Raw genomic sequence first — 20,000 nt, 5'->3', positions numbered from 1 at the left:
GCTGCTGTGCAGATGTAAGTGGTTGCTGATATTGCGTCTGGCCTCTTCCTGCGCAGGAAACATTCCACAGTTCTGTTCGATGTCGTCTGTGCTTTTGTAAAAGAGAAAGCTATGTCTGATTGACAACTTGCAAAGGCAAAGTTGCCTCTGGGTTCCATGGTGTAATGGTGAGCACTCTGGGCTCTGAATCCAGCGATCCGAGTTCAAATCTCGGTGGAACCTTATTTTCTCACTCCGCGCGATTCCATTTGCAAAAAGGGCAGCTTCTGCAATTTCACAACAAGGTCCAATTCAGGAGGAAAATTTTCCGCCCAGATCACTTTCCATTGCCATCCGTCTGACTGCTACTCTTATGCCAGCTGCCTGCCACGTGATCCACTCTTGCACTCGGTGCAGCTGGTGAAATCTTCCATTGAAAGCATGCACTGCTTTCCGTCAGACGACATATTGCATTCAAGTGCAGTCAGGGATGCTTGCAGGGACTGAGAATGCCAGGGGAGTTGGAGAAAAGACTGTAGCCCTGGCACAGGACAGCCACTTGGTTCCATGGTGTAATGGTGAGCACTCTGGACTTTGAATCCAGCGATCCGAGTTCAAATCTCGGTGGAACCGGCATTCTTGTTGTCCCAGCTGCTGTTAAATTTGGGACACACAAGCGTTCGGCACATGGAGCTGAAATGCTGCTGCTGAGCCTTTCTTGTCTTCATCAAGAGGATTGAGCTTCAATGTCCAATTGCAACATCAGCCTGATCCACGTCTGCAGCAGAGCGACGTTGCAGCTTGTTCCGTGTCCTCAGTGCCTGCACTGCACAGGACAATGGCGTGAGCACAGCATTTCTTTGCAATCTGCATTCAGCAGTGGCGCTTCAACAAATTCAAGAGGGTTTCATCAAATGCAGGCGTCACAACGATTGTCTTCTTGCCCTCGAGCAAATGTGCATGTCATCGTTGCTTGCTTCACTGCCTTGCAACGTTTATAAACTGATCATCTGGCAAGTGTGCCAAACTAGAGTGTGCTGAGAAATGGCAAACACAAGCAGTGACATTAGAAGCTGCAGCCTGGACTGTCCGAGTTGCACAGCATCCACACCTTGAGAACAACTAGTGGGGAAGCTGAAGGTGTGCCTGAGAAAAGATTAAGCCGGAATGCAGACTGGAAATTACAATGTCCAGTGCTTGCAATTTGCTCGTGAAAATGCATTGCTATTTGGAGGGCTCAGCAAGGTATGGCCATTTGCAGTGCAGCTCCCCGTCACAAACCCCGTTGCCGAGGCATTGACTTTATCCCCATTCCCGACCGCTATCTGACGCTGAGACACACGATTGGAAAGCTCGGTGTCCCACTTGAGCCTTAGCCGGTCCGCCACCCGCACGTCTGGTCCATCAGCAAGGACACCTACTTGCACCTCTGCAACGTCACGCGACTAAGTCCCTGCCTCAGCTGATCCGCTGCTGACGTCTTCATCCGTGCCTCTGTTACCTGTGGACTTGACTATTCCAAAACGCCGGCGGACATCCTTCCGGTTTGCACCCTCCGTAAATGCGAGCTCATGGAAATCTCTGCTGCCCAGGTCCTAATTGGCACCTAGTGCAGCTCACCCAGCAACCCTGTGTTGGCGCAACGACATTGTCAACCGCTCTGACGACCGCTGATTTTTCGAATTCCCATGCCTGTTTAAAATTCCTTTGCCGCCTCGCCCCTGCGTATCGCCGTAAGCTCATTCAGCTGTTCAAAGCTAGCAGAATCTCTGCGCTCCTCCCATCTTGAACTCTTTGGCTGCCCCGATTATAGCGTCGGTGGCCGTGCCTTCAGCTGCCTGTTCGCTAAGCTCTGCAATTGCCTCCTTAAAAGCGACGGCCTTTCTCGCTCTTTGTCCTTGTTTGAGGCGCTCTTTCAAAGCAAAGGATTGGATCAAGCTTTTGATCAGCTGTGCAAATATATCCTTCTGAAGAGGCTCGCCGCAAATGATGTCGGATAGTGCTGCAAAGTGTCTTGCAGATATTTTCTTACTCCAAGGCTGCTGTGCAGATGTAAGTGGTTGCTGATATTGCGTCTGGCCTCTTCCTGCGCAGGAAACATTCCACAGTTCTGTTCGATGTCGTCTGTGCTTTTGTAAAAGAGAAAGCTATGTCTGATTGACAACTTGCAAAGGCAAAGTTGCCTCTGGGTTCCATGGTGTAATGGTGAGCACTCTGGGCTCTGAATCCAGCGATCCGAGTTCAAATCTCGGTGGAACCTTATTTTCTCACTCCGCGCGATTCCATTTGCAAAAAGGGCAGCTTCTGCAATTTCACAACAAGGTCCAATTCAGGAGGAAAATTTTCCGCCCAGATCACTTTCCATTGCCATCCGTCTGACTGCTACTCTTATGCCAGCTGCCTGCCACGTGATCCACTCTTGCACTCGGTGCAGCTGGTGAAATCTTCCATTGAAAGGATGCACTGCTTTCCGTCAGACGACATATTGCATTCAAGTGCAGTCAGGGATGCTTGCAGGGACTGAGAATGCCAGGGGAGTTGGAGAAAAGACTGTAGCCCTGGCACAGGACAGCCACTTGGTTCCATGGTGTAATGGTGAGCACTCTGGACTTTGAATCCAGCGATCCGAGTTCAAATCTCGGTGGAACCGGCATTCTTGTTGTCCCAGCTGCTGTTAAATTTGGGACACACAAGCGTTCGGCACATGGAGCTGAAATGCTGCTGCTGCGCCTTTCTTGTCTTCATCAAGAGGATTGAGCTTCAATGTCCAATTGCAACATCAGCCTGATCCACGTCTGCAGCAGAGCGACGTTGCAGCTTGTTCCGTGTCCTCAGTGCCTGCACTGCACAGGACAATGGCGTGAGCACAGCATTTCTTTGCAATCTGCATTCAGCAGGGGCGCTTCAACAAATTCAAGAGGGTTTCATCAAATGCAGGCGTCACAACGATTGTCTTCTTGCCCTCGAGCAAATGTGCATGTCATCGTTGCTTGCTTCACTGCCTTGCAACGTTTATAAACTGATCATCTGGCAAGTGTGCCAAACTAGAGTGTGCTGAGAAATGGCAAACACAAGCAGTGACATTAGAAGCTGCAGCCTGGACTGTCCGAGTTGCACAGCATCCACACCTTGAGAACAACTAGTGGGGAAGCTGAAGGTGTGCCTGAGAAAAGATTAAGCCGGAATGCAGACTGGAAATTACAATGTCCAGTGCTTGCAATTTGCTCGTGAAAATGCATTGCTATTTGGAGGGCTCAGCAAGGTATGGCCATTTGCAGTGCAGCTCCCCGTCACAAACCCCGTTGCCGAGGCATTGACTTTATCCCCATTCCCGACCGCTATCTGACGCTGAGACACACGATTGGAAAGCTCGGTGTCCCACTTGAGCCTTAGCCGGTCCGCCACCCGCACGTCTGGTCCATCAGCAAGGACACCTACTTGCACCTCTGCAACGTCACGCGACTAAGTCCCTGCCTCAGCTGATCCGCTGCTGACGTCTTCATCCGTGCCTCTGTTACCTGTGGACTTGACTATTCCAAAACGCCGGCGGACATCCTTCCGGTTTGCACCCTCCGTAAATGCGAGCTCATGGAAATCTCTGCTGCCCAGGTCCTAATTGGCACCTAGTGCAGCTCACCCAGCAACCCTGTGTTGGCGCAACGACATTGTCAACCGCTCTGACGACCGCTGATTTTTCGAATTCCCATGCCTGTTTAAAATTCCTTTGCCGCCTCGCCCCTGCGTATCGCCGTAAGCTCATTCAGCTGTTCAAAGCTAGCAGAATCTCTGCGCTCCTCCCATCTTGAACTCTTTGGCTGCCCCGATTATAGCGTCGGTGGCCGTGCCTTCAGCTGCCTGTTCGCTAAGCTCTGCAATTGCCTCCTTAAAAGCGACGGCCTTTCTCGCTCTTTGTCCTTGTTTGAGGCGCTCTTTCAAAGCAAAGGATTGGATCAAGCTTTTGATCAGCTGTGCAAATATATCCTTCTGAAGAGGCTCGCCGCAAATGATGTCGGATAGTGCTGCAAAGTGTCTTGCAGATATTTTCTTACTCCAAGGCTGCTGTGCAGATGTAAGTGGTTGCTGATATTGCGTCTGGCCTCTTCCTGCGCAGGAAACATTCCACAGTTCTGTTCGATGTCGTCTGTGCTTTTGTAAAAGAGAAAGCTATGTCTGATTGACAACTTGCAAAGGCAAAGTTGCCTCTGGGTTCCATGGTGTAATGGTGAGCACTCTGGGCTCTGAATCCAGCGATCCGAGTTCAAATCTCGGTGGAACCTTATTTTCTCACTCCGCGCGATTCCATTTGCAAAAAGGGCAGCTTCTGCAATTTCACAACAAGGTCCAATTCAGGAGGAAAATTTTCCGCCCAGATCACTTTCCATTGCCATCCGTCTGACTGCTACTCTTATGCCAGCTGCCTGCCACGTGATCCACTCTTGCACTCGGTGCAGCTGGTGAAATCTTCCATTGAAAGCATGCACTGCTTTCCGTCAGACGACATATTGCATTCAAGTGCAGTCAGGGATGCTTGCAGGGACTGAGAATGCCAGGGGAGTTGGAGAAAAGACTGTAGCCCTGGCACAGGACAGCCACTTGGTTCCATGGTGTAATGGTGAGCACTCTGGACTTTGAATCCAGCGATCCGAGTTCAAATCTCGGTGGAACCGGCATTCTTGTTGTCCCAGCTGCTGTTAAATTTGGGACACACAAGCGTTCGGCACATGGAGCTGAAATGCTGCTGCTGCGCCTTTCTTGTCTTCATCAAGAGGATTGAGCTTCAATGTCCAATTGCAACATCAGCCTGATCCACGTCTGCAGCAGAGCGACGTTGCAGCTTGTTCCGTGTCCTCAGTGCCTGCACTGCACAGGACAATGGCGTGAGCACAGCATTTCTTTGCAATCTGCATTCAGCAGGGGCGCTTCAACAAATTCAAGAGGGTTTCATCAAATGCAGGCGTCACAACGATTGTCTTCTTGCCCTCGAGCAAATGTGCATGTCATCGTTGCTTGCTTCACTGCCTTGCAACGTTTATAAACTGATCATCTGGCAAGTGTGCCAAACTAGAGTGTGCTGAGAAATGGCAAACACAAGCAGTGACATTAGAAGCTGCAGCCTGGACTGTCCGAGTTGCACAGCATCCACACCTTGAGAACAACTAGTGGGGAAGCTGAAGGTGTGCCTGAGAAAAGATTAAGCCGGAATGCAGACTGGAAATTACAATGTCCAGTGCTTGCAATTTGCTCGTGAAAATGCATTGCTATTTGGAGGGCTCAGCAAGGTATGGCCATTTGCAGTGCAGCTCCCCGTCACAAACCCCGTTGCCGAGGCATTGACTTTATCCCCATTCCCGACCGCTATCTGACGCTGAGACACACGATTGGAAAGCTCGGTGTCCCACTTGAGCCTTAGCCGGTCCGCCACCCGCACGTCTGGTCCATCAGCAAGGACACCTACTTGCACCTCTGCAACGTCACGCGACTAAGTCCCTGCCTCAGCTGATCCGCTGCTGACGTCTTCATCCGTGCCTCTGTTACCTGTGGACTTGACTATTCCAAAACGCCGGCGGACATCCTTCCGGTTTGCACCCTCCGTAAATGCGAGCTCATGGAAATCTCTGCTGCCCAGGTCCTAATTGGCACCTAGTGCAGCTCACCCAGCAACCCTGTGTTGGCGCAACGACATTGTCAACCGCTCTGACGACCGCTGATTTTTCGAATTCCCATGCCTGTTTAAAATTCCTTTGCCGCCTCGCCCCTGCGTATCGCCGTAAGCTCATTCAGCTGTTCAAAGCTAGCAGAATCTCTGCGCTCCTCCCATCTTGAACTCTTTGGCTGCCCCGATTATAGCGTCGGTGGCCGTGCCTTCAGCTGCCTGTTCGCTAAGCTCTGCAATTGCCTCCTTAAAAGCGACGGCCTTTCTCGCTCTTTGTCCTTGTTTGAGGCGCTCTTTCAAAGCAAAGGATTGGATCAAGCTTTTGATCAGCTGTGCAAATATATCCTTCTGAAGAGGCTCGCCGCAAATGATGTCGGATAGTGCTGCAAAGTGTCTTGCAGATATTTTCTTACTCCAAGGCTGCTGTGCAGATGTAAGTGGTTGCTGATATTGCGTCTGGCCTCTTCCTGCGCAGGAAACATTCCACAGTTCTGTTCGATGTCGTCTGTGCTTTTGTAAAAGAGAAAGCTATGTCTGATTGACAACTTGCAAAGGCAAAGTTGCCTCTGGGTTCCATGGTGTAATGGTGAGCACTCTGGGCTCTGAATCCAGCGATCCGAGTTCAAATCTCGGTGGAACCTTATTTTCTCACTCCGCGCGATTCCATTTGCAAAAAGGGCAGCTTCTGCAATTTCACAACAAGGTCCAATTCAGGAGGAAAATTTTCCGCCCAGATCACTTTCCATTGCCATCCGTCTGACTGCTACTCTTATGCCAGCTGCCTGCCACGTGATCCACTCTTGCACTCGGTGCAGCTGGTGAAATCTTCCATTGAAAGCATGCACTGCTTTCCGTCAGACGACATATTGCATTCAAGTGCAGTCAGGGATGCTTGCAGGGACTGAGAATGCCAGGGGAGTTGGAGAAAAGACTGTAGCCCTGGCACAGGACAGCCACTTGGTTCCATGGTGTAATGGTGAGCACTCTGGACTTTGAATCCAGCGATCCGAGTTCAAATCTCGGTGGAACCGGCATTCTTGTTGTCCCAGCTGCTGTTAAATTTGGGACACACAAGCGTTCGGCACATGGAGCTGAAATGCTGCTGCTGAGCCTTTCTTGTCTTCATCAAGAGGATTGAGCTTCAATGTCCAATTGCAACATCAGCCTGATCCACGTCTGCAGCAGAGCGACGTTGCAGCTTGTTCCGTGTCCTCAGTGCCTGCACTGCACAGGACAATGGCGTGAGCACAGCATTTCTTTGCAATCTGCATTCAGCAGTGGCGCTTCAACAAATTCAAGAGGGTTTCATCAAATGCAGGCGTCACAACGATTGTCTTCTTGCCCTCGAGCAAATGTGCATGTCATCGTTGCTTGCTTCACTGCCTTGCAACGTTTATAAACTGATCATCTGGCAAGTGTGCCAAACTAGAGTGTGCTGAGAAATGGCAAACACAAGCAGTGACATTAGAAGCTGCAGCCTGGACTGTCCGAGTTGCACAGCATCCACACCTTGAGAACAACTAGTGGGGAAGCTGAAGGTGTGCCTGAGAAAAGATTAAGCCGGAATGCAGACTGGAAATTACAATGTCCAGTGCTTGCAATTTGCTCGTGAAAATGCATTGCTATTTGGAGGGCTCAGCAAGGTATGGCCATTTGCAGTGCAGCTCCCCGTCACAAACCCCGTTGCCGAGGCATTGACTTTATCCCCATTCCCGACCGCTATCTGACGCTGAGACACACGATTGGAAAGCTCGGTGTCCCACTTGAGCCTTAGCCGGTCCGCCACCCGCACGTCTGGTCCATCAGCAAGGACACCTACTTGCACCTCTGCAACGTCACGCGACTAAGTCCCTGCCTCAGCTGATCCGCTGCTGACGTCTTCATCCGTGCCTCTGTTACCTGTGGACTTGACTATTCCAAAACGCCGGCGGACATCCTTCCGGTTTGCACCCTCCGTAAATGCGAGCTCATGGAAATCTCTGCTGCCCAGGTCCTAATTGGCACCTAGTGCAGCTCACCCAGCAACCCTGTGTTGGCGCAACGACATTGTCAACCGCTCTGACGACCGCTGATTTTTCGAATTCCCATGCCTGTTTAAAATTCCTTTGCCGCCTCGCCCCTGCGTATCGCCGTAAGCTCATTCAGCTGTTCAAAGCTAGCAGAATCTCTGCGCTCCTCCCATCTTGAACTCTTTGGCTGCCCCGATTATAGCGTCGGTGGCCGTGCCTTCAGCTGCCTGTTCGCTAAGCTCTGCAATTGCCTCCTTAAAAGCGACGGCCTTTCTCGCTCTTTGTCCTTGTTTGAGGCGCTCTTTCAAAGCAAAGGATTGGATCAAGCTTTTGATCAGCTGTGCAAATATATCCTTCTGAAGAGGCTCGCCGCAAATGATGTCGGATAGTGCTGCAAAGTGTCTTGCAGATATTTTCTTACTCCAAGGCTGCTGTGCAGATGTAAGTGGTTGCTGATATTGCGTCTGGCCTCTTCCTGCGCAGGAAACATTCCACAGTTCTGTTCGATGTCGTCTGTGCTTTTGTAAAAGAGAAAGCTATGTCTGATTGACAACTTGCAAAGGCAAAGTTGCCTCTGGGTTCCATGGTGTAATGGTGAGCACTCTGGGCTCTGAATCCAGCGATCCGAGTTCAAATCTCGGTGGAACCTTATTTTCTCACTCCGCGCGATTCCATTTGCAAAAAGGGCAGCTTCTGCAATTTCACAACAAGGTCCAATTCAGGAGGAAAATTTTCCGCCCAGATCACTTTCCATTGCCATCCGTCTGACTGCTACTCTTATGCCAGCTGCCTGCCACGTGATCCACTCTTGCACTCGGTGCAGCTGGTGAAATCTTCCATTGAAAGCATGCACTGCTTTCCGTCAGACGACATATTGCATTCAAGTGCAGTCAGGGATGCTTGCAGGGACTGAGAATGCCAGGGGAGTTGGAGAAAAGACTGTAGCCCTGGCACAGGACAGCCACTTGGTTCCATGGTGTAATGGTGAGCACTCTGGACTTTGAATCCAGCGATCCGAGTTCAAATCTCGGTGGAACCGGCATTCTTGTTGTCCCAGCTGCTGTTAAATTTGGGACACACAAGCGTTCGGCACATGGAGCTGAAATGCTGCTGCTGAGCCTTTCTTGTCTTCATCAAGAGGATTGAGCTTCAATGTCCAATTGCAACATCAGCCTGATCCACGTCTGCAGCAGAGCGACGTTGCAGCTTGTTCCGTGTCCTCAGTGCCTGCACTGCACAGGACAATGGCGTGAGCACAGCATTTCTTTGCAATCTGCATTCAGCAGTGGCGCTTCAACAAATTCAAGAGGGTTTCATCAAATGCAGGCGTCACAACGATTGTCTTCTTGCCCTCGAGCAAATGTGCATGTCATCGTTGCTTGCTTCACTGCCTTGCAACGTTTATAAACTGATCATCTGGCAAGTGTGCCAAACTAGAGTGTGCTGAGAAATGGCAAACACAAGCAGTGACATTAGAAGCTGCAGCCTGGACTGTCCGAGTTGCACAGCATCCACACCTTGAGAACAACTAGTGGGGAAGCTGAAGGTGTGCCTGAGAAAAGATTAAGCCGGAATGCAGACTGGAAATTACAATGTCCAGTGCTTGCAATTTGCTCGTGAAAATGCATTGCTATTTGGAGGGCTCAGCAAGGTATGGCCATTTGCAGTGCAGCTCCCCGTCACAAACCCCGTTGCCGAGGCATTGACTTTATCCCCATTCCCGACCGCTATCTGACGCTGAGACACACGATTGGAAAGCTCGGTGTCCCACTTGAGCCTTAGCCGGTCCGCCACCCGCACGTCTGGTCCATCAGCAAGGACACCTACTTGCACCTCTGCAACGTCACGCGACTAAGTCCCTGCCTCAGCTGATCCGCTGCTGACGTCTTCATCCGTGCCTCTGTTACCTGTGGACTTGACTATTCCAAAACGCCGGCGGACATCCTTCCGGTTTGCACCCTCCGTAAATGCGAGCTCATGGAAATCTCTGCTGCCCAGGTCCTAATTGGCACCTAGTGCAGCTCACCCAGCAACCCTGTGTTGGCGCAACGACATTGTCAACCGCTCTGACGACCGCTGATTTTTCGAATTCCCATGCCTGTTTAAAATTCCTTTGCCGCCTCGCCCCTGCGTATCGCCGTAAGCTCATTCAGCTGTTCAAAGCTAGCAGAATCTCTGCGCTCCTCCCATCTTGAACTCTTTGGCTGCCCCGATTATAGCGTCGGTGGCCGTGCCTTCAGCTGCCTGTTCGCTAAGCTCTGCAATTGCCTCCTTAAAAGCGACGGCCTTTCTCGCTCTTTGTCCTTGTTTGAGGCGCTCTTTCAAAGCAAAGGATTGGATCAAGCTTTTGATCAGCTGTGCAAATATATCCTTCTGAAGAGGCTCGCCGCAAATGATGTCGGATAGTGCTGCAAAGTGTCTTGCAGATATTTTCTTACCCCAAGGCTGCTGTGCAGATGTAAGTGGTTGCTGATATTGCGTCTGGCCTCTTCCTGCGCAGGAAACATTCCACAGTTCTGTTCGATGTCGTCTGTGCTTTTGTAAAAGAGAAAGCTATGTCTGATTGACAACTTGCAAAGGCAAAGTTGCCTCTGGGTTCCATGGTGTAATGGTGAGCACTCTGGGCTCTGAATCCAGCGATCCGAGTTCAAATCTCGGTGGAACCTTATTTTCTCACTCCGCGCGATTCCATTTGCAAAAAGGGCAGCTTCTGCAATTTCACAACAAGGTCCAATTCAGGAGGAAAATTTTCCGCCCAGATCACTTTCCATTGCCATCCGTCTGACTGCTACTCTTATGCCAGCTGCCTGCCACGTGATCCACTCTTGCACTCGGTGCAGCTGGTGAAATCTTCCATTGAAAGCATGCACTGCTTTCCGTCAGACGACATATTGCATTCAAGTGCAGTCAGGGATGCTTGCAGGGACTGAGAATGCCAGGGGAGTTGGAGAAAAGACTGTAGCCCTGGCACAGGACAGCCACTTGGTTCCATGGTGTAATGGTGAGCACTCTGGACTTTGAATCCAGCGATCCGAGTTCAAATCTCGGTGGAACCGGCATTCTTGTTGTCCCAGCTGCTGTTAAATTTGGGACACACAAGCGTTCGGCACATGGAGCTGAAATGCTGCTGCTGAGCCTTTCTTGTCTTCATCAAGAGGATTGAGCTTCAATGTCCAATTGCAACATCAGCCTGATCCACGTCTGCAGCAGAGCGACGTTGCAGCTTGTTCCGTGTCCTCAGTGCCTGCACTGCACAGGACAATGGCGTGAGCACAGCATTTCTTTGCAATCTGCATTCAGCAGTGGCGCTTCAACAAATTCAAGAGGGTTTCATCAAATGCAGGCGTCACAACGATTGTCTTCTTGCCCTCGAGCAAATGTGCATGTCATCGTTGCTTGCTTCACTGCCTTGCAACGTTTATAAACTGATCATCTGGCAAGTGTGCCAAACTAGAGTGTGCTGAGAAATGGCAAACACAAGCAGTGACATTAGAAGCTGCAGCCTGGACTGTCCGAGTTGCACAGCATCCACACCTTGAGAACAACTAGTGGGGAAGCTGAAGGTGTGCCTGAGAAAAGATTAAGCCGGAATGCAGACTGGAAATTACAATGTCCAGTGCTTGCAATTTGCTCGTGAAAATGCATTGCTATTTGGAGGGCTCAGCAAGGTATGGCCATTTGCAGTGCAGCTCCCCGTCACAAACCCCGTTGCCGAGGCATTGACTTTATCCCCATTCCCGACCGCTATCTGACGCTGAGACACACGATTGGAAAGCTCGGTGTCCCACTTGAGCCTTAGCCGGTCCGCCACCCGCACGTCTGGTCCATCAGCAAGGACACCTACTTGCACCTCTGCAACGTCACGCGACTAAGTCCCTGCCTCAGCTGATCCGCTGCTGACGTCTTCATCCGTGCCTCTGTTACCTGTGGACTTGACTATTCCAAAACGCCGGCGGACATCCTTCCGGTTTGCACCCTCCGTAAATGCGAGCTCATGGAAATCTCTGCTGCCCAGGTCCTAATTGGCACCTAGTGCAGCTCACCCAGCAACCCTGTGTTGGCGCAACGACATTGTCAACCGCTCTGACGACCGCTGATTTTTCGAATTCCCATGCCTGTTTAAAATTCCTTTGCCGCCTCGCCCCTGCGTATCGCCGTAAGCTCATTCAGCTGTTCAAAGCTAGCAGAATCTCTGCGCTCCTCCCATCTTGAACTCTTTGGCTGCCCCGATTATAGCGTCGGTGGCCGTGCCTTCAGCTGCCTGTTCGCTAAGCTCTGCAATTGCCTCCTTAAAAGCGACGGCCTTTCTCGCTCTTTGTCCTTGTTTGAGGCGCTCTTTCAAAGCAAAGGATTGGATCAAGCTTTTGATCAGCTGTGCAAATATATCCTTCTGAAGAGGCTCGCCGCAAATGATGTCGGATAGTGCTGCAAAGTGTCTTGCAGATATTTTCTTACCCCAAGGCTGCTGTGCAGATGTAAGTGGTTGCTGATATTGCGTCTGGCCTCTTCCTGCGCAGGAAACATTCCACAGTTCTGTTCGATGTCGTCTGTGCTTTTGTAAAAGAGAAAGCTATGTCTGATTGACAACTTGCAAAGGCAAAGTTGCCTCTGGGTTCCATGGTGTAATGGTGAGCACTCTGGGCTCTGAATCCAGCGATCCGAGTTCAAATCTCGGTGGAACCTTATTTTCTCACTCCGCGCGATTCCATTTGCAAAAAGGGCAGCTTCTGCAATTTCACAACAAGGTCCAATTCAGGAGGAAAATTTTCCGCCCAGATCACTTTCCATTGCCATCCGTCTGACTGCTACTCTTCTGCCAGCTGCCTGCCACGTGATCCACTCTTGCACTCGGTGCAGCTGGTGAAATCTTCCATTGAAAGGATGCACTGCTTTCCGTCAGACGACATATTGCATTCAAGTGCAGTCAGGGATGCTTGCAGGGACTGAGAATGCCAGGGGAGTTGGAGAAAAGACTGTAGCCCTGGCACAGGACAGCCACTTGGTTCCATGGTGTAATGGTGAGCACTCTGGACTTTGAATCCAGCGATCCGAGTTCAAATCTCGGTGGAACCGGCATTCTTGTTGTCCCAGCTGCTGTTAAATTTGGGACACACAAGCGTTCGGCACATGGAGCTGAAATGCTGCTGCTGCGCCTTTCTTGTCTTCATCAAGAGGATTGAGCTTCAATGTCCAATTGCAACATCAGCCTGATCCACGTCTGCAGCAGAGCGACGTTGCAGCTTGTTCCGTGTCCTCAGTGCCTGCACTGCACAGGACAATGGCGTGAGCACAGCATTTCTTTGCAATCTGCATTCAGCAGGGGCGCTTCAACAAATTCAAGAGGGTTTCATCAAATGCAGGCGTCACAACGATTGTCTTCTTGCCCTCGAGCAAATGTGCATGTCATCGTTTCTTGCTTCACTGCCTTGCAACGTTTATAAACTGATCATCTGGCAAGTGTGCCAAACTAGAGTGTGCTGAGAAATGGCAAACACAAGCAGTGACATTAGAAGCTGCAGCCTGGACTGTCCGAGTTGCACAGCATCCACACCTTGAGAACAACTAGTGGGGAAGCTGAAGGTGTGCCTGAGAAAAGATTAAGCCGGAATGCAGACTGGAAATTACAATGTCCAGTGCTTGCAATTTGCTCGTGAAAATGCATTGCTATTTGGAGGGCTCAGCAAGGTATGGCCATTTGCAGTGCAGCTCCCCGTCACAAACCCCGTTGCCGAGGCATTGACTTTATCCCCATTCCCGACCGCTATCTGACGCTGAGACACACGATTGGAAAGCTCGGTGTCCCACTTGAGCCTTAGCCGGTCCGCCACCCGCACGTCTGGTCCATCAGCAAGGACACCTACTTGCACCTCTGCAACGTCACGCGACTAAGTCCCTGCCTCAGCTGATCCGCTGCTGACGTCTTCATCCGTGCCTCTGTTACCTGTGGACTTGACTATTCCAAAACGCCGGCGGACATCCTTCCGGTTTGCACCCTCCGTAAATGCGAGCTCATGGAAATCTCTGCTGCCCAGGTCCTAATTGGCACCTAGTGCAGCTCACCCAGCAACCCTGTGTTGGCGCAACGACATTGTCAACCGCTCTGACGACCGCTGATTTTTCGAATTCTCATGCCTGTTTAAAATTCCTTTGCCGCCTCGCCCCTGCGTATCGCCGTAAGCTCATTCAGCTGTTCAAAGCTAGCAGAATCTCTGCGCTCCTCCCATCTTGAACTCTTTGGCTGCCCCGATTATAGCGTCGGTGGCCGTGCCTTCAGCTGCCTGTTCGCTAAGCTCTGCAATTGCCTCCTTAAAAGCGACGGCCTTTCTCGCTCTTTGTCCTTGTTTGAGGCGCTCTTTCAAAGCAAAGGATTGGATCAAGCTTTTGATCAGCTGTGCAAATATATCCTTCTGAAGAGGCTCGCCGCAAATGATGTCGGATAGTGCTGCAAAGTGTCTTGCAGATATTTTCTTACTCCAAGGCTGCTGTGCAGATGTAAGTGGTTGCTGATATTGCGTCTGGCCTCTTCCTGCGCAGGAAACATTCCACAGTTCTGTTCGATGTCGTCTGTGCTTTTGTAAAAGAGAAAGCTATGTCTGATTGACAACTTGCAAAGGCAAAGTTGCCTCTGGGTTCCATGGTGTAATGGTGAGCACTCTGGGCTCTGAATCCAGCGATCCGAGTTCAAATCTCGGTGGAACCTTATTTTCTCACTCCGCGCGATTCCATTTGCAAAAAGGGCAGCTTCTGCAATTTCACAACAAGGTCCAATTCAGGAGGAAAATTTTCCGCCCAGATCACTTTCCATTGCCATCCGTCTGACTGCTACTCTTATGCCAGCTGCCTGCCACGTGATCCACTCTTGCACTCGGTGCAGCTGGTGAAATCTTCCATTGAAAGCATGCACTGCTTTCCGTCAGACGACATATTGCATTCAAGTGCAGTCAGGGATGCTTGCAGGGACTGAGAATGCCAGGGGAGTTGGAGAAAAGACTGTAGCCCTGGCACAGGACAGCCACTTGGTTCCATGGTGTAATGGTGAGCACTCTGGACTTTGAATCCAGCGATCCGAGTTCAAATCTCGGTGGAACCGGCATTCTTGTTGTCCCAGCTGCTGTTAAATTTGGGACACACAAGCGTTCGGCACATGGAGCTGAAATGCTGCTGCTGAGCCTTTCTTGTCTTCATCAAGAGGATTGAGCTTCAATGTCCAATTGCAACATCAGCCTGATCCACGTCTGCAGCAGAGCGACGTTGCAGCTTGTTCCGTGTCCTCAGTGCCTGCACTGCACAGGACAATGGCGTGAGCACAGCATTTCTTTGCAATCTGCATTCAGCAGTGGCGCTTCAACAAATTCAAGAGGGTTTCATCAAATGCAGGCGTCACAACGATTGTCTTCTTGCCCTCGAGCAAATGTGCATGTCATCGTTGCTTGCTTCACTGCCTTGCAACGTTTATAAACTGATCATCTGGCAAGTGTGCCAAACTAGAGTGTGCTGAGAAATGGCAAACACAAGCAGTGACATTAGAAGCTGCAGCCTGGACTGTCCGAGTTGCACAGCATCCACACCTTGAGAACAACTAGTGGGGAAGCTGAAGGTGTGCCTGAGAAAAGATTAAGCCGGAATGCAGACTGGAAATTACAATGTCCAGTGCTTGCAATTTGCTCGTGAAAATGCATTGCTATTTGGAGGGCTCAGCAAGGTATGGCCATTTGCAGTGCAGCTCCCCGTCACAAACCCCGTTGCCGAGGCATTGACTTTATCCCCATTCCCGACCGCTATCTGACGCTGAGACACACGATTGGAAAGCTCGGTGTCCCACTTGAGCCTTAGCCGGTCCGCCACCCGCACGTCTGGTCCATCAGCAAGGACACCTACTTGCACCTCTGCAACGTCACGCGACTAAGTCCCTGCCTCAGCTGATCCGCTGCTGACGTCTTCATCCGTGCCTCTGTTACCTGTGGACTTGACTATTCCAAAACGCCGGCGGACATCCTTCCGGTTTGCACCCTCCGTAAATGCGAGCTCATGGAAATCTCTGCTGCCCAGGTCCTAATTGGCACCTAGTGCAGCTCACCCAGCAACCCTGTGTTGGCGCAACGACATTGTCAACCGCTCTGACGACCGCTGATTTTTCGAATTCCCATGCCTGTTTAAAATTCCTTTGCCGCCTCGCCCCTGCGTATCGCCGTAAGCTCATTCAGCTGTTCAAAGCTAGCAGAATCTCTGCGCTCCTCCCATCTTGAACTCTTTGGCTGCCCCGATTATAGCGTCGGTGGCCGTGCCTTCAGCTGCCTGTTCGCTAAGCTCTGCAATTGCCTCCTTAAAAGCGACGGCCTTTCTCGCTCTTTGTCCTTGTTTGAGGCGCTCTTTCAAAGCAAAGGATTGGATCAAGCTTTTGATCAGCTGTGCAAATATATCCTTCTGAAGAGGCTCGCCGCAAATGATGTCGGATAGTGCTGCAAAGTGTCTTGCAGATATTTTCTTACTCCAAGGCTGCTGTGCAGATGTAAGTGGTTGCTGATATTGCGTCTGGCCTCTTCCTGCGCAGGAAACATTCCACAGTTCTGTTCGATGTCGTCTGTGCTTTTGTAAAAGAGAAAGCTATGTCTGATTGACAACTTGCAAAGGCAAAGTTGCCTCTGGGTTCCATGGTGTAATGGTGAGCACTCTGGGCTCTGAATCCAGCGATCCGAGTTCAAATCTCGGTGGAACCTTATTTTCTCACTCCGCGCGATTCCATTTGCAAAAAGGGCAGCTTCTGCAATTTCACAACAAGGTCCAATTCAGGAGGAAAATTTTCCGCCCAGATCACTTTCCATTGCCATCCGTCTGACTGCTACTCTTATGCCAGCTGCCTGCCACGTGATCCACTCTTGCACTCGGTGCAGCTGGTGAAATCTTCCATTGAAAGCATGCACTGCTTTCCGTCAGACGACATATTGCATTCAAGTGCAGTCAGGGATGCTTGCAGGGACTGAGAATGCCAGGGGAGTTGGAGAAAAGACTGTAGCCCTGGCACAGGACAGCCACTTGGTTCCATGGTGTAATGGTGAGCACTCTGGACTTTGAATCCAGCGATCCGAGTTCAAATCTCGGTGGAACCGGCATTCTTGTTGTCCCAGCTGCTGTTAAATTTGGGACACACAAGCGTTCGGCACATGGAGCTGAAATGCTGCTGCTGAGCCTTTCTTGTCTTCATCAAGAGGATTGAGCTTCAATGTCCAATTGCAACATCAGCCTGATCCACGTCTGCAGCAGAGCGACGTTGCAGCTTGTTCCGTGTCCTCAGTGCCTGCACTGCACAGGACAATGGCGTGAGCACAGCATTTCTTTGCAATCTGCATTCAGCAGTGGCGCTTCAACAAATTCAAGAGGGTTTCATCAAATGCAGGCGTCACAACGATTGTCTTCTTGCCCTCGAGCAAATGTGCATGTCATCGTTGCTTGCTTCACTGCCTTGCAACGTTTATAAACTGATCATCTGGCAAGTGTGCCAAACTAGAGTGTGCTGAGAAATGGCAAACACAAGCAGTGACATTAGAAGCTGCAGCCTGGACTGTCCGAGTTGCACAGCATCCACACCTTGAGAACAACTAGTGGGGAAGCTGAAGGTGTGCCTGAGAAAAGATTAAGCCGGAATGCAGACTGGAAATTACAATGTCCAGTGCTTGCAATTTGCTCGTGAAAATGCATTGCTATTTGGAGGGCTCAGCAAGGTATGGCCATTTGCAGTGCAGCTCCCCGTCACAAACCCCGTTGCCGAGGCATTGACTTTATCCCCATTCCCGACCGCTATCTGACGCTGAGACACACGATTGGAAAGCTCGGTGTCCCACTTGAGCCTTAGCCGGTCCGCCACCCGCACGTCTGGTCCATCAGCAAGGACACCTACTTGCACCTCTGCAACGTCACGCGACTAAGTCCCTGCCTCAGCTGATCCGCTGCTGACGTCTTCATCCGTGCCTCTGTTACCTGTGGACTTGACTATTCCAAAACGCCGGCGGACATCCTTCCGGTTTGCACCCTCCGTAAATGCGAGCTCATGGAAATCTCTGCTGCCCAGGTCCTAATTGGCACCTAGTGCAGCTCACCCAGCAACCCTGTGTTGGCGCAACGACATTGTCAACCGCTCTGACGACCGCTGATTTTTCGAATTCCCATGCCTGTTTAAAATTCCTTTGCCGCCTCGCCCCTGCGTATCGCCGTAAGCTCATTCAGCTGTTCAAAGCTAGCAGAATCTCTGCGCTCCTCCCATCTTGAACTCTTTGGCTGCCCCGATTATAGCGTCGGTGGCCGTGCCTTCAGCTGCCTGTTCGCTAAGCTCTGCAATTGCCTCCTTAAAAGCGACGGCCTTTCTCGCTCTTTGTCCTTGTTTGAGGCGCTCTTTCAAAGCAAAGGATTGGATCAAGCTTTTGATCAGCTGTGCAAATATATCCTTCTGAAGAGGCTCGCCGCAAATGATGTCGGATAGTGCTGCAAAGTGTCTTGCAGATATTTTCTTACCCCAAGGCTGCTGTGCAGATGTAAGTGGTTGCTGATATTGCGTCTGGCCTCTTCCTGCGCAGGAAACATTCCACAGTTCTGTTCGATGTCGTCTGTGCTTTTGTAAAAGAGAAAGCTATGTCTGATTGACAACTTGCAAAGGCAAAGTTGCCTCTGGGTTCCATGGTGTAATGGTGAGCACTCTGGGCTCTGAATCCAGCGATCCGAGTTCAAATCTCGGTGGAACCTTATTTTCTCACTCCGCGCGATTCCATTTGCAAAAAGGGCAGCTTCTGCAATTTCACAACAAGGTCCAATTCAGGAGGAAAATTTTCCGCCCAGATCACTTTCCATTGCCATCCGTCTGACTGCTACTCTTCTGCCAGCTGCCTGCCACGTGATCCACTCTTGCACTCGGTGCAGCTGGTGAAATCTTCCATTGAAAGGATGCACTGCTTTCCGTCAGACGACATATTGCATTCAAGTGCAGTCAGGGATGCTTGCAGGGACTGAGAATGCCAGGGGAGTTGGAGAAAAGACTGTAGCCCTGGCACAGGACAGTCACTTGGTTCCATGGTGTAATGGTGAGCACTCTGGACTTTGAATCCAGCGATCCGAGTTCAAATCTCGGTGGAACCGGCATTCTTGTTGTCCCAGCTGCTGTTAAATTTGGGACACACAAGCGTTCGGCACATGGAGCTGAAATGCTGCTGCTGCGCCTTTCTTGTCTTCATCAAGAGGATTGAGCTTCAATGTCCAATTGCAACATCAGCCTGATCCACGTCTGCAGCAGAGCGACGTTGCAGCTTGTTCCGTGTCCTCAGTGCCTGCACTGCACAGGACAATGGCGTGAGCACAGCATTTCTTTGCAATCTGCATTCAGCAGGGGCGCTTCAACAAATTCAAGAGGGTTTCATCAAATGCAGGCGTCACAACGATTGTCTTCTTGCCCTCGAGCAAATGTGCATGTCATCGTTTCTTGCTTCACTGCCTTGCAACGTTTATAAACTGATCATCTGGCAAGTGTGCCAAACTAGAGTGTGCTGAGAAATGGCAAACACAAGCAGTGACATTAGAAGCTGCAGCCTGGACTGTCCGAGTTGCACAGCATCCACACCTTGAGAACAACTAGTGGGGAAGCTGAAGGTGTGCCTGAGAAAAGATTAAGCCGGAATGCAGACTGGAAATTACAATGTCCAGTGCTTGCAATTTGCTCGTGAAAATGCATTGCTATTTGGAGGGCTCAGCAAGGTATGGCCATTTGCAGTGCAGCTCCCCGTCACAAACCCCGTTGCCGAGGCATTGACTTTATCCCCATTCCCGACCGCTATCTGACGCTGAGACACACGATTGGAAAGCTCGGTGTCCCACTTGAGCCTTAGCCGGTCCGCCACCCGCACGTCTGGTCCATCAGCAAGGACACCTACTTGCACCTCTGCAACGTCACGCGACTAAGTCCCTGCCTCAGCTGATCCGCTGCTGACGTCTTCATCCGTGCCTCTGTTACCTGTGGACTTGACTATTCCAAAACGCCGGCGGACATCCTTCCGGTTTGCACCCTCCGTAAATGCGAGCTCATGGAAATCTCTGCTGCCCAGGTCCTAATTGGCACCTAGTGCAGCTCACCCAGCAACCCTGTGTTGGCGCAACGACATTGTCAACCGCTCTGACGACCGCTGATTTTTCGAATTCTCATGCCTGTTTAAAATTCCTTTGCCGCCTCGCCCCTGCGTATCGCCGTAAGCTCATTCAGCTGTTCAAAGCTAGCAGAATCTCTGCGCTCCTCCCATCTTGAACTCTTTGGCTGCCCCGATTATAGCGTCGGTGGCCGTGCCTTCAGCTGCCTGTTCGCTAAGCTCTGCAATTGCCTCCTT

The 20,000-nt window shown here is 50.9% G+C and overlaps 20 non-coding genes across 20 annotated transcripts; all 20 read left to right on the top strand.

The window, feature by feature from the left end:
* The first annotated feature begins 150 nt into the window (after positions 1 to 150).
* On the top strand, positions 151 to 222 carry trnaq-cug (transfer RNA glutamine (anticodon CUG)). The gene has a single exon. It is a non-coding gene; the product is annotated as a tRNA-Gln (tRNA).
* Positions 223 to 540: 318 nt separating this feature from the next.
* On the top strand, positions 541 to 612 carry trnaq-uug (transfer RNA glutamine (anticodon UUG)). Its single transcript has one exon. It is a non-coding gene; the product is annotated as a tRNA-Gln (tRNA).
* Positions 613 to 2,167: 1,555 nt separating this feature from the next.
* On the top strand, positions 2,168 to 2,239 carry trnaq-cug (transfer RNA glutamine (anticodon CUG)). The gene has a single exon. It is a non-coding gene; the product is annotated as a tRNA-Gln (tRNA).
* A 318-nt stretch (positions 2,240 to 2,557) lies between these two features.
* trnaq-uug (transfer RNA glutamine (anticodon UUG)) lies at positions 2,558 to 2,629 on the top strand. The gene has a single exon. It is a non-coding gene; the product is annotated as a tRNA-Gln (tRNA).
* Positions 2,630 to 4,184: 1,555 nt separating this feature from the next.
* On the top strand, positions 4,185 to 4,256 carry trnaq-cug (transfer RNA glutamine (anticodon CUG)). The gene has a single exon. It is a non-coding gene; the product is annotated as a tRNA-Gln (tRNA).
* A 318-nt stretch (positions 4,257 to 4,574) lies between these two features.
* Positions 4,575 to 4,646, top strand: trnaq-uug (transfer RNA glutamine (anticodon UUG)). Its single transcript has one exon. It is a non-coding gene; the product is annotated as a tRNA-Gln (tRNA).
* Positions 4,647 to 6,201: 1,555 nt separating this feature from the next.
* On the top strand, positions 6,202 to 6,273 carry trnaq-cug (transfer RNA glutamine (anticodon CUG)). Its single transcript has one exon. It is a non-coding gene; the product is annotated as a tRNA-Gln (tRNA).
* A 318-nt stretch (positions 6,274 to 6,591) lies between these two features.
* On the top strand, positions 6,592 to 6,663 carry trnaq-uug (transfer RNA glutamine (anticodon UUG)). Its single transcript has one exon. It is a non-coding gene; the product is annotated as a tRNA-Gln (tRNA).
* Positions 6,664 to 8,218: 1,555 nt separating this feature from the next.
* trnaq-cug (transfer RNA glutamine (anticodon CUG)) lies at positions 8,219 to 8,290 on the top strand. Its single transcript has one exon. It is a non-coding gene; the product is annotated as a tRNA-Gln (tRNA).
* A 318-nt stretch (positions 8,291 to 8,608) lies between these two features.
* On the top strand, positions 8,609 to 8,680 carry trnaq-uug (transfer RNA glutamine (anticodon UUG)). The gene has a single exon. It is a non-coding gene; the product is annotated as a tRNA-Gln (tRNA).
* A 1,555-nt stretch (positions 8,681 to 10,235) lies between these two features.
* trnaq-cug (transfer RNA glutamine (anticodon CUG)) lies at positions 10,236 to 10,307 on the top strand. The gene has a single exon. It is a non-coding gene; the product is annotated as a tRNA-Gln (tRNA).
* Positions 10,308 to 10,625: 318 nt separating this feature from the next.
* On the top strand, positions 10,626 to 10,697 carry trnaq-uug (transfer RNA glutamine (anticodon UUG)). Its single transcript has one exon. It is a non-coding gene; the product is annotated as a tRNA-Gln (tRNA).
* A 1,555-nt stretch (positions 10,698 to 12,252) lies between these two features.
* trnaq-cug (transfer RNA glutamine (anticodon CUG)) lies at positions 12,253 to 12,324 on the top strand. The gene has a single exon. It is a non-coding gene; the product is annotated as a tRNA-Gln (tRNA).
* Positions 12,325 to 12,642: 318 nt separating this feature from the next.
* On the top strand, positions 12,643 to 12,714 carry trnaq-uug (transfer RNA glutamine (anticodon UUG)). The gene has a single exon. It is a non-coding gene; the product is annotated as a tRNA-Gln (tRNA).
* Positions 12,715 to 14,269: 1,555 nt separating this feature from the next.
* On the top strand, positions 14,270 to 14,341 carry trnaq-cug (transfer RNA glutamine (anticodon CUG)). Its single transcript has one exon. It is a non-coding gene; the product is annotated as a tRNA-Gln (tRNA).
* A 318-nt stretch (positions 14,342 to 14,659) lies between these two features.
* On the top strand, positions 14,660 to 14,731 carry trnaq-uug (transfer RNA glutamine (anticodon UUG)). The gene has a single exon. It is a non-coding gene; the product is annotated as a tRNA-Gln (tRNA).
* Positions 14,732 to 16,286: 1,555 nt separating this feature from the next.
* Positions 16,287 to 16,358, top strand: trnaq-cug (transfer RNA glutamine (anticodon CUG)). The gene has a single exon. It is a non-coding gene; the product is annotated as a tRNA-Gln (tRNA).
* Positions 16,359 to 16,676: 318 nt separating this feature from the next.
* On the top strand, positions 16,677 to 16,748 carry trnaq-uug (transfer RNA glutamine (anticodon UUG)). Its single transcript has one exon. It is a non-coding gene; the product is annotated as a tRNA-Gln (tRNA).
* Positions 16,749 to 18,303: 1,555 nt separating this feature from the next.
* Positions 18,304 to 18,375, top strand: trnaq-cug (transfer RNA glutamine (anticodon CUG)). Its single transcript has one exon. It is a non-coding gene; the product is annotated as a tRNA-Gln (tRNA).
* A 318-nt stretch (positions 18,376 to 18,693) lies between these two features.
* trnaq-uug (transfer RNA glutamine (anticodon UUG)) lies at positions 18,694 to 18,765 on the top strand. The gene has a single exon. It is a non-coding gene; the product is annotated as a tRNA-Gln (tRNA).
* Positions 18,766 to 20,000: the final 1,235 nt, after the last annotated feature.

The sequence above is a fragment of the Heterodontus francisci genome, chromosome 48 (assembly GCF_036365525.1).
Source record: "Heterodontus francisci isolate sHetFra1 chromosome 48, sHetFra1.hap1, whole genome shotgun sequence".
NCBI classification, from domain to species: domain Eukaryota; kingdom Metazoa; phylum Chordata; class Chondrichthyes; order Heterodontiformes; family Heterodontidae; genus Heterodontus; species Heterodontus francisci.
Note: the sequence above shows the minus strand (reverse complement) of the source record. Positions and strands in the feature narration are given on the sequence as shown.